At 37.0% G+C, this 11,817-nt stretch overlaps 1 pseudogene; it reads right to left on the reverse strand.

Moving 5' to 3' along the window:
* Positions 1-1,171: 1,171 nt before the first annotated feature.
* LOC112714299 (probable aspartyl aminopeptidase) lies at positions 1,172-5,894 on the reverse strand (annotated as a pseudogene).
* Positions 5,895-11,817: the final 5,923 nt, after the last annotated feature.

The following is an 11,817-nucleotide window of genomic DNA, read 5'->3' on the forward strand; positions in this document are numbered from 1 at the left end:
TCGAGCTTGTAGACATGATTCACTTGAGTGACTTGGTGAGTATTTCTGCTCTGTGAGTAGCCCGGTGGATAGCCATGCAGTTTGTAGCACTTTTCTTCTGTGTGGCCGAGATAGCCACAATATGCACATTGAGGACGGTCTTTCTTGCCTTTCATCTTAGATCCAGAAGTTGCCATGAGTCTTGGAGCTTGCTTCACAGCAAAAGCCATGTGTTGAGGTGGTTAAGATGAAGTGAGTGCTCTCTGTTTCTCCTCTTGCAACACTAGCGAGAAAACTTTTCCAATTGGAGGCAGGGGATCTGAGAGCAGAACTTGGCTCCTCACATTTGCCAAATTGTCATTTAATCCCATGAGGAATAGCATGACGTACTCTTGATCGAGATACGCTTGGATGACCTTCACTCCACCGCAAGAACAAGCAACAAGAGGCTTAAAAGTGTTGAGTTCTTCCCAAAGAATCTTCAGCTTCGTGAAGTAATGTGAAATAGTGAGAGATCCTTAAGTCAGTGTCATCAGTGATTTCTTTAACGCAAAAATTCGAGGCCCGTTGCTTTGGGAGAACCTAACTTCCAGATCTTGCCATAAAAGTGCAGCTGAGCCAGCGTAAATCACGTTTGCTGCGATATTTTTTGAAATCGAATTCAGCAACCAAGTAGTGACGATATCATTAGTGCATTACCATGTTTCTGCAAGCACTGAATCAAGAGCAGGGTCTGGTTTTGGGAGGGAGCCATCAATTAACCCGATTTTGCGCTTTCCACTGAATGCAAGACGCATCGATCGACACCAAGAAGCATAGTTATCTTCTTGAAGTGGTTGAGACACCAGTATGAAGCCGGAGGAATTGACGAACGCAGCATCGAAGCCGGAGGAGCCTCCTGTGACGGAACTTCATTTGAAAGGGTCGACATCGTTGCTCAAAAATTAGTCAAGAAGAAATCAAAGAATAGAAAGAATCGAAAGAATCGATTGAGAAAAAGGAGAAATCTAAGTGGTTATGATGTTCATGATGAGAACGAGAGAAGATCATGGCGAAATTTTCTCGAAAAGGGGTTACCAAAGAGGAAAAAAGAGCATAAGCATGAAAATTCTCATCTGATACCATATTGGGATGCAAAAATGAAAGAATTGTATATTGTATTGGTATTTGTTTATATATATATATATATATATATATATATATATATATATATATATATATATATATGAGTACGAGAAGTACATAATAAATTATATTGGGTATAATAATAACAAAGAAGTTATGGAAGCAAGCTGTCTCAAAAGTCAAACACCTTATATAGTGCATCTCAGATATCCACAGTGAGCATCTTGTCTATGCTTGAAAAGCTTTGATAGAAAACCTTGAAATGCTTGTAAGCAATGTCTATATCTTCCTTCCCACATATTTCTCTTATACTGCAATCCAAGTATAAGCAGAGTCAAAACAAGGGAATAAATGAAACATGGAAGTATAAACTGATGGGGATAACCACTAATGTTCTTAGTGCAAAGAAAACATTCACTAGTACCTGTGCATTGATAGTTGAGCAATTCCACAGTCAACAGTTCGGATGCCAACCCCAGAAGCCAGTATTGGACCTATGGTTGATCCACATCCCATATCATTTCTAACCACAAATTCCTGCATGTAAACAACCATGCGAAGTTCGGTTAATGCACTTTGAAATTATTCCATGCCCTTGAAGTACTCAGGTAAGCTACATGAATTGAAACGAATAGTTGAAGACATGCATTCTCATCTGCATATAGTTTCATGTTAGATAAATAATGCATCAGTTTGAACAAATGTAAATCATAATAGTTAAAGAAATGACCTGAGTTGGTAGGTTATGAATTTTTCCAACTTCTTTAAAGAGAAAAGATGTGACTCCACTGGTAGCATATCGCTGGTTCGCATTGTGTTTAATGACAAGCCCTTTCTGCAGCATGGTCGGTGGTGTTCTTCATGCTTATCCATAAAATTTGGATGCACTCCATGAGCCATATCTGCAGAGACTATTATATAGAAGCCACAAGATACTTTAGTGGACTTCTCCAGAATTTTATGTCAAACATTAAGAACTTAAAATTGCTACTGCTTATACACCAAAATAAAGATACCTATTCTACATTGAATATACATATTTTTATAAGTATTTACTTCTTACAAATTGTTGGCCAAAACTAATATGCACACCACAATATATTCACAACTGCAGCCTTGCAATTGACTCAATTGAATATACAGACTTGTGGTATCAACTGCGGTAAGAAATTTACTGCCTTATGGCATACCAAGAAATGATTGGCGAATAGTACGCTCGAAAGAACTTTCACCAACATGGTTATTTGCTAAGTCTCCAACTATGCGTCTTATGGCCTGAAACATGGTAGGTGCACCAGCTCCTTGAATAGAACCTGAACCCACCTAAATAGGAGCTGTTAGAAATAGCATCAAGAAATGATGCAAGGTGAATTATCATGATCTGCAAAGAATTTGTCATGATCACTTTAATTTCCTACTGTCATTATCACAGTGGTTGTCCACACACGATGGATACAAGTAGTTGGCGCATTTAGTTACTGAGCGAAATTTGGAGTCTACCAAATGATATAAAGCAAAGAAATTAATCAAGAAAGGGATACCTCTTCATTGTCAAACAAAGCAACCATCCGAACTGCATGCTCTGATGCTAAGTCACCAGGAGATTCGCATGAATCAATAAGTGCTCTTAATGCACAATAACTTGAAGCAAGATTGTCTAGTCTTCCAGAAAATATGAATTCGTTGTTTCCACCACCAAGGCAGCTAGGTTGAGTATCACAAACATTTAGTTCAACACTCACTATGTCATCAACATCACAGTTCAACTCATCCGACAATACCTGAGAATCAAAGCCCAAGAATATTTTAAATAGTAATAAGCAATAGATAGGTAAGCTAGAATTAAAATCATGACAGATTAATTATTTCAATTCCATTCCAATCTCAGCATATCAATTGCTAAACAGCAAATATCAATCTAGTTTGACTTAGAAACTAATTCTCAAATCCAAAGTACTAAAAGCACTATCTCGAACATACAAATAGATGGGTAGCACACATGAAGACATGTCTCATCACTTATTTTGACATTATAATTTCCGTGCAGTGTTCCTTGCTACCTCATTTTACTTCCAAGCTTCTGCTGCTTAAACCATTCGGTTATTTTCAAATGTGCTTTTATCTAATCTAAGATAGAAAATAAAAAAAATCACATGCAATCATCCCTTTCTGTGAAAGAAAATCTTTATTTTTGTGTCTTCCTAGACATTACCATGCATTTGGATGTAAAAATCCAATGCAACCAATTAATTGATATATAATTCTTCTATAGTATATAAAATGTAAAATTAAATTGTCGGGTTTTCAGAGACTATAAACTACTACATGGATTGTAACTTCACAAGGGATCATTTTTATTATATTACAGTCAAGTACAAGTCAAACATGCTAGAAACCACAAGCCAGAAATTCTAGCCTAAAGTAAAATATTGATTTCTAATGTTGCTCGTCCCGAAGATGTCTATATTTATTTCTATGGTACCAGGCCTTTGATGACATTCTTTAGGTTACCTCACAAGGAATCCTGTGTTATAGCAACTACAAAATTATTACAATTCATGTTTGGCAGCACATTAAGAATTTTGATTTCTTCTACTCTGGACTGTACTATATAATTGAAATGAAACATAGAACAATAGTTCTGGCATGCAACTACTGTGAGGCTATATGAAATCAATATCTTTTTTAATAGATTATGCATGGGTTATTCTCCTCTGGTACTCAAATATTCAACTGAAGTTTAAATAGTTAGAATCGATGAACATATCAGTTTGTTCAAACAATTAAGGGGTACTTAATATTCAAATGGAAAGACGGAAAAACAATAGATACCTGCATCAGCAGAGGGTGATGAGAAGATTTAGATGACATTGCAGTACTCTTTTCTTTTGATTCCAAAGAAGTTTCTTCATGTTTCATTGAGAGTAAAGGGAGAAGATGAGTCTCTAGATTTGGTTTAAATCCATCCTGGTTCACTGTGCTATACAAAAAAAAAAAAGAGGTTGATGGAAATAAAAAAGAATCAGCAAGCATGCATGCTTCTGTGCCATAGCATTACCATATGGCAAAAAAGAAAAAATCAATAATGTGGGTGGGGGTAATAGGAAAAGCAGACAAATTCCTCTATAACTCAAATAATGTGATATTTAAAGCCATAAATTGCTTCAGTATGCACAAAAGTGCTAGCAATGAAATTCAAATACTTATAGTGAAATTCAAACTAATCACTGAAGCATTTCAACTCAGTGCAACTAGAACGAATATATTTATATCATGAATTGACTATGACAATGTGCAAATAGAACTAAAACTTTCACAATTGTATCATTAATGGAAGAAGATTGTACCGGTCAAGATGAATGGCAAGGGTGGGTATGCGCAACAGAGGCCTCTTCACTTTGACAAGCTTATGCAGATAAGCATTACCACTACCACTCCTCACGATGACCCTCCCTGCAACACTCAGATCCCTATCAAACCAAGTGTGCCACAATCCACCTCCATAGGTTTGCACATTGACCATCAAATATGCCGATTTGGTCGATGCAGATCTTGGCTTCAGCTTCAGACAAGGACTATCCGTGTGTGCAGCTATGACATGAAAACCATCGCCAACATTGTACCTTAAACACAAAAATAGCACACAATTCAAACCAACCAACCAAACAAACAAACAAAAATATATATTGATTCTAGTCAAAACCATAGGTATCCTCCTATAGGAAACAATCCCGCTCGAGACAACTATGATCACTTGAGCGGCATATCTCTCCTTACCAAGTTTTAAAACAACTGCATACCTATAAGACAGAACCCAAAACCTGTGGTTAAGCTAGCACAGCCTCCCCTCCTGCCAGCTGAACTAGGCTCTGGTTGGTAGCCATATTCAAATCGTTTTATCAATTACAACAGTATGAAAAATGATACTTTGTACATGGTTTTAAATACCCAATTGGATATCATATAAATCGGTAAAATCAAGCATGGATTTCTATTGGTTTCTAGTATTATGCACAAGTAATAGAATGTAACAGTAATAGTGATAAAAGAGGGGGAAAAAAACGAAAAACAAATTTTGATTGTGGAAGGAGCTGAAACTGAAGGAAAGGGTTGAGACTAAATTTCATATTTTATCAAAAGATAGTAGTCTTATTATGTTGTTTCCTTTGAACTTTAGCTAAATTATGTCGACTTTTCATGTGTAGGTGGATTTATTCTTCTATAGAGAACCTGAAGAGGCCAAGCAACAAGAGGAGGAGGAATTACCAGGTGCCCCAGAATATGCCATTCAAGATTTTGGTGCTGCTGGCATTGCCGGCTTCCCTGCAGCTGATGGGGAATGGGGGGCTGTTACAGCTGAACAATCCTGGACTGAACCAGTTCCTCAACAACCCATTGCAGCTGCACCTGCTAACTGGTCCCCAGACGCCGTAAGAATAATTATTTCCACTCTGGATCTGTTAGTCACATGCGTGATTTAAGTTCAATTTTATCTATTGAAATTTTCTGTCTATCAAGTCTTTGTATTTATTCTCCCATTAGTCTGTTAAATTTGATGCAACATAATTGTCACATTTGCTTCTAATATGTTCTAGTCAAATAATTCTGGATTGTTGTTGTGTTGAATCGTTCTCCCTCAATATGCAAGAAAATCGGTACGCCTTACCAAAGTTCTGTCGGAAACTGTGATGGCAATATATTTGACCTAAGTTCTTTTGTATCCGCAGCTGCAGGTGATTGGGAGCCAGTTCCAGCTCCACAGGCTTCCGTTCCTGCACCCGGAGGTGTTGCCCCCACTGGCTGGTAATAAGCACTCTTAAGATTTAAGCACAACTCATTAAAACTGTTCTGAAGAATTTTCTCTTCCTTTAGTGATGTATATTGACACGATTTTTAACAAAACTGTTATTTAAGAGTATACATTTTGTTTTATGTTCTTATTTGGTTAATCCTTCAAAGATACTCAATATATTGAGAAAATTAGTGATCAATATCCGACATTCTTCGTTCTAATCAACATAACCTTTAAAGTAGCATGGACATAATTGAACATACTGTTTACATCAGCTCTCTCTTATTGCATTGATAATCAATGACACGGAGACACTAATAAGGGACATAACTTATTTTTTATTTTTTCTTTCATTATTTTTGTTAATTTTTCATAATTATATTTTTTATTATTATATTTTTCATTTCAAATTTTTTGAAGGAAAAAAAAGAGAATAAATTAAATTTTTATAATTTGTTCTAATTTATCATCAAACAAAATATAAAAACACAATTTTTTTCGAAAAAAAAACGCGGTCTTAATACTAAAAAAAGTACATAAAAGATTTTAGATTAAACTATGCTTTACGGGAAAAATGAGAGAAATATTTATTTCAATAAATATTTTTAAAATTATTTATTTCGGTAATTATTATATTTATTTAATTTATAAAAATAAAAAATTCAAAAAAAAGATAAATAAATTTTTAACTTTATATTTTATAGACATTTAAATTTTTAATGGTATATATCAATTCCTCATGTTTAAAATTTGTTAGATAACAAAAAATTAAACCTGACTTTTTTATATTAATTTAGTTGATATAACATATACATAATTTAAAAATAAGATAAATTAAATCTAAAAATTAATGTATACAAATTTTAAAAAATAAAAATTTAAATATTTGCATATCAAAAAATTAAAAAAAAATTAAATAGTCTCTAATAATTATTTTTAAAGACAATTAAATTTGATTATTGAATTTTATTCTTATGAAATTGAATAATTTTTATATTTATTTTTGTTTTTGTTTTTTCACAGAAATTAATCAATTCCATAAAAATAAATTTTAAGGATTGAATTAGATTTGTCAAAGGCTAAAGATCCAGATACAGCTAGTTGGAGTAATTCAAGATTCTAATGCTGAACAAGCTACCTTGCACCACCAAGTCCTCTATAGAGTTCAAGATCATGCTCTTGATCTCAATCTCCCAAACACTACAGGAGAAGCATTATTCATGTTCACAGATAATGCAAGAGGACCAGCAATCGTAAACATTCCAAGAATGATCACCACTGATGAACTTTCTTCCATCATTCCATTGGAATGAATTACTGATTATGAAAAGGCCTTCCCAAAAGAACAGGTTGATGTTTACACTACAGCACCACCAACTATTACTCATAATAGTGATGGAACGGTGACCACTGTTTTTCAAAGACCTGGAATAACCAAACAAAGCTCACTGCGAGGACCATCTTTTAGAAGAATCAATATGATCTCTCCTGTTCAAGTGCAAACAACTCATGATCAAAATGATCCACCTGTGCACTTTTATGAGAACGGAAGACCTGTTTATGTCTCTCACATAAATGGCCACTTCATCTGGGATGTTGATCCCTCCATGTGTGATTCTGACTGTGACTGTGCCAATCAATGGAGTGACACCGACGATGAAGATTATGGTAGGAGACAAAAGAATAAGAAAAAGAAGAAGAAGTCACTTCCAACCCCTTGTTCCTTTAAAAGACCTGAGTCTCCTGATGATGCTGAAGCAGCTCCAATGATCAAAAGGAGACCGATGCTCAGAAAGACTAGACTGTTCAGAAAAGGCTCTATGAATTTTTCTTATCAGTCAGCCAATACTATCCCATGTATTGCCACTCTCAGATCTTATGAAGAAGAGTTCCTACCTCTGGTGACCCAGACTGATGAAAAGAAGATCACTAGGAGACCTTATGTGATTCCTCAAGGAATTACTCCACATGGACATCAAACGACAACTCCCCAAGAGGAAGTACTTAATTGGCATACAGACAATGCAGTCAGCCAAAATAAAGTCTTACTAAGAATTGATCATACCCTTAACACTCTTGTGGAAAAAACTGAAGGTCTTTCAGCACAAATAGGCTCCGTGGCAGAACAGGTTACTGAACTCAAAAATCGATTAGCTACGCAAGCTTTTCATCTTGATCAAGAACTCAAGACCTACATTGACAGTAGGTACTTTGGCCCAGAATTCCATAAGAAAAATAGAGAGCTAGATCAAGTCAAGGCTCAACTCCGACAGATTGAGATGGACAAAAGTAAAGTGGTTGTACCTCAAGCACTGGCTATAGACCCATTATCCATGTATCCTAAACCATATATTTCATATTCATCTGTCTTATTCCCTCCAACATATTCACCACCAGAAACCCCAGATTATGATTCCATTTTCAAATCCACCTACCATTTAGCCAGACAAGCAAACACCAAAAAATCCATCTCTCCCCAAGGACGGAGTTATCCATCTCAGTCTCAGCCCTCTCATGAATCCAAGCCTTATCCTCCTTGGAAGCCAGGAAATTTCTTCAGAGAAGAAAATGTTCCTACAAAAGATAAAGGCATCAAAGAAGGGTCACCTGCCCCAGGAAGATCAATTAACATGATCTCTCTGGACAATCACTCGCACAGCGAAGAAACCACTGAAGTCTCTGAGGAGGAGACTACTGAAATTAGTGAAGAAACAGATGACTGGTCTGAGAAAGACTACAAAGCAGATCTTTCAGCAATAGCCATGGTTAACCCTGTAGAAGAAGAAGAGGAAGAGATAACATCTGAAAGGGATGAACCAACAGATTCATCTAGTCATACACAGACAGGGTCTTTTGAAGTTAAAACTTCTAATAAATGGTTCACCTTTGATGATATCCAACCAGCAAGGTACAGAGAAAGGTTAAATGAATTCAGTGCTTGGATTGAAACCACCATGGCCAATCAAACCTTACAAGCAGACAAGTCCTTGCAGATTTCATAAATCGGATGACTGGCAACCTCCGAGAATGGGTGAATAACTTATCTGAGTATGAACGACTCCAGCTCATCAATGGTACCTCTTCACAGTTTTTGGGAATTATACACCAAGAATTCCTGGGAGACATCTCAATCATTCAGAAAAGAAATTCTCAAGAATATTTTGAAATGAAATGCTGCTCACTCAACAGGAAGGACTTGGAAAGACATTACAAGAGGATGGCTGCTAAATATTATCCTCTTGGAGGAAATAATAATCCGCCACTTAAACAAGTCTTTATCGCATCTTTGCCAGATGAACTCCAGCCAGAGCTACACCGAATGATGATGGCTCTTCGCAAAGAAGTGGCAACCACTACCATTGGAGAAATATACCAATTGGCTCTAGCCGCTCTTGATAAATTATGTGAACAACAACAAATGTTCAAACAGCTCAGCAAAAATTCGAGCAAACTCAAAGGAGCATGTAATAAATCTTACTTGAAGATCAAATGCAAGGAGCCAAACACGTGTGAATGCAAGCCAAAGAAAAAGACCCACTGCAACAGCCAACCAAGGCATTCCACCAAAAGCCATTTAGAAAGGGGAGAAGGAAGCAAAAATACCATTATTTCAAGAGAAGAAAGCCCCAAACTAAGTCAAACAGATGTTTCATCTGTGGAAAACAGGGACATTTTGCCAAGTCATGTCCTCACAAGACAAAAAAGGAGATCAAAATGCTTCAGTCCTTAATGGATGCGGCTTCCATTGAAGATGGAGAAGATCTTGAATCAGTACTTGAAGAACAAGAAGTCAAAGATGAAAAAACTGAGTATGTTTTCCAAGATTCTGATTCTGAAGATGACTTCCCACCAAAAATATCAATCTTTTCCATATCCTCCTTTGCACCACCCATAGCCTCCATAACCACAAAAATTCCTAAAGGATCAAGCTTCCCAGAAGAAGAGCTTGGATACCTTGGATCCTTAGGAATGAAACAGATTGATGGTACTCCTCGTCCTCATTTCGATTTAAAAGTCAAGGCATTTGTCTATGACATACCAACAAAGGCTGTTGCATTGATGGATACTGGATCTTGCGCCACTGTCCTAAGACCACACGTCTTGCCAAAAGAAATATGGGCACCCTTTTCTAAAAGGTTCACAGCAGCTAACAATGAAATCTTCACCATCAATCTTATTTCCAAACAACCCATTGGTTTGGAAATATTTGCAGGCCAGACCACTTGGCTCAGGGTATTGGGAAGCTATCTCCCAGACAAAGATGTTTTGTTTGGCTTTGATGCATTCTTCCGAACCTATGGGTTACATATCAAACCCACTGGCCTTACTTACAAAGGGCAATTTTTGCCCTTTATAGGGATGCAAAGCATTCTTGAAATCAGTAAAGCACCAGAAGAATATAAAGAGATCCAGCAACTACTCCTTAGTGCTTGTTGTGATAGTCATGACCAATTCAACCACCCTGCACCATTGTGGAAGAATCCAAAATTTTATGTCTGCCTCCCTTTCAAAAAGAATGAAGACATCAATCCAACAAAGGCCACACATTCAGGAATGAACCCTGAAGATCTAAAATTGGCAAAGGCTGAATGTGCAGCTCTTCTGGTTCAACGACTCATTGAACCAACCAAATCCAATTGGGCGTGCCAAGCATTCTATGTTGAAAAAAGGGCTGAACAAAATAGAGGAAAGAAGAGACTTGTTATTGATTACAAGCCACTTAATGTCTTCTTACAAGATGACAAGTTTCCTTTACCAAAAATCTCAGTTACTACACAAAGATTAAATGGAGCAAAAATATTCAGCAAGTTTGATCTAAAGGCTGGTTTCTGGCAAATTGGGCTCCATCCTGAGGATAGATACAAAACAGCATTTTGTATCCCTGAAGCCCAATATCAATGGATAGTAATGTCATTTGGTCTCAAAGTAGCCCCGTCCCTTTTCCAAAAGGCCATGACCAAAATCTTTGAGCCCATATTACACTCCACACTTATTTACATTGATGATATATTACTGTTCTCGAAAGACAATGAAACAATGAAGCCCACAAAGCACTACTAGCCAAATTCACTCAAATCATCAAAGATCAGGGAATCATGCTATCAGCAAAGAAGAGCTCTATTGCCCAAAAAAGAATCGATTTCCTTGGGATGGTTTTCGAAGATGGATTTTTCCAACCAGGAGAACATATTGCCAAAGGGTTAATCAACTTCCCTGATGAGAACATGACAGTCAAACAAATCCAACAATTCTTGGGAATCGTCAACTACATCAGAGACTTTATCCCAGATGTGACCAAACACACCAGCCAGCTGTCAAAACTCTTGCAAAAGAAGCCCCCACCATGGGGACCAGAGCAAACAACAGCTGTCAAAACCCTGAAGAAGGTAGCACAAGACCCTCCTCCTTTAAAGATTCCCAACACAGGAAAGAGAATATTGCAGACAGATGCTAGTGATGAATTCTGGGGAGCTGTGCTGCTTGAAGAGATTGATGGAACAAGACATTACTATGCGCATGCTAGCGGGAAGTTCAAAGAATCCGAAAAACATTACCATGCCACTTACAAAGAGATTCTTGCTGTCAAAAGAGGGATAGAAAAATTCAATTTCCACCTCAGTTCTTATCATTTCACCGTGGAAATGGATAACACCTCTTTCCCGTCAATGCTAGAGATCAAGAAAAAGATCTTGTCTGACTCTCAACTCTTGCGATGGAAAGATTGGTTCTCCCGCTATAAATTCGAAGTGAGACACATAAAAGGTCACCAAAACACACTTGCTGATTTTCTATCCAGACCAACCAAAGAACCACCTCCCAAACCAACAGAACCACCTCCCAAACCAATCCATTACATTTGCACCATGAGCACATACAATCCTTCATACACCATTCCATTCCCTGATTGTCCACTTCACAAT

This window comes from Arachis hypogaea, chromosome 10 (assembly GCF_003086295.3).
Source record: "Arachis hypogaea cultivar Tifrunner chromosome 10, arahy.Tifrunner.gnm2.J5K5, whole genome shotgun sequence".
NCBI lineage: Eukaryota > Viridiplantae > Streptophyta > Magnoliopsida > Fabales > Fabaceae > Arachis > Arachis hypogaea.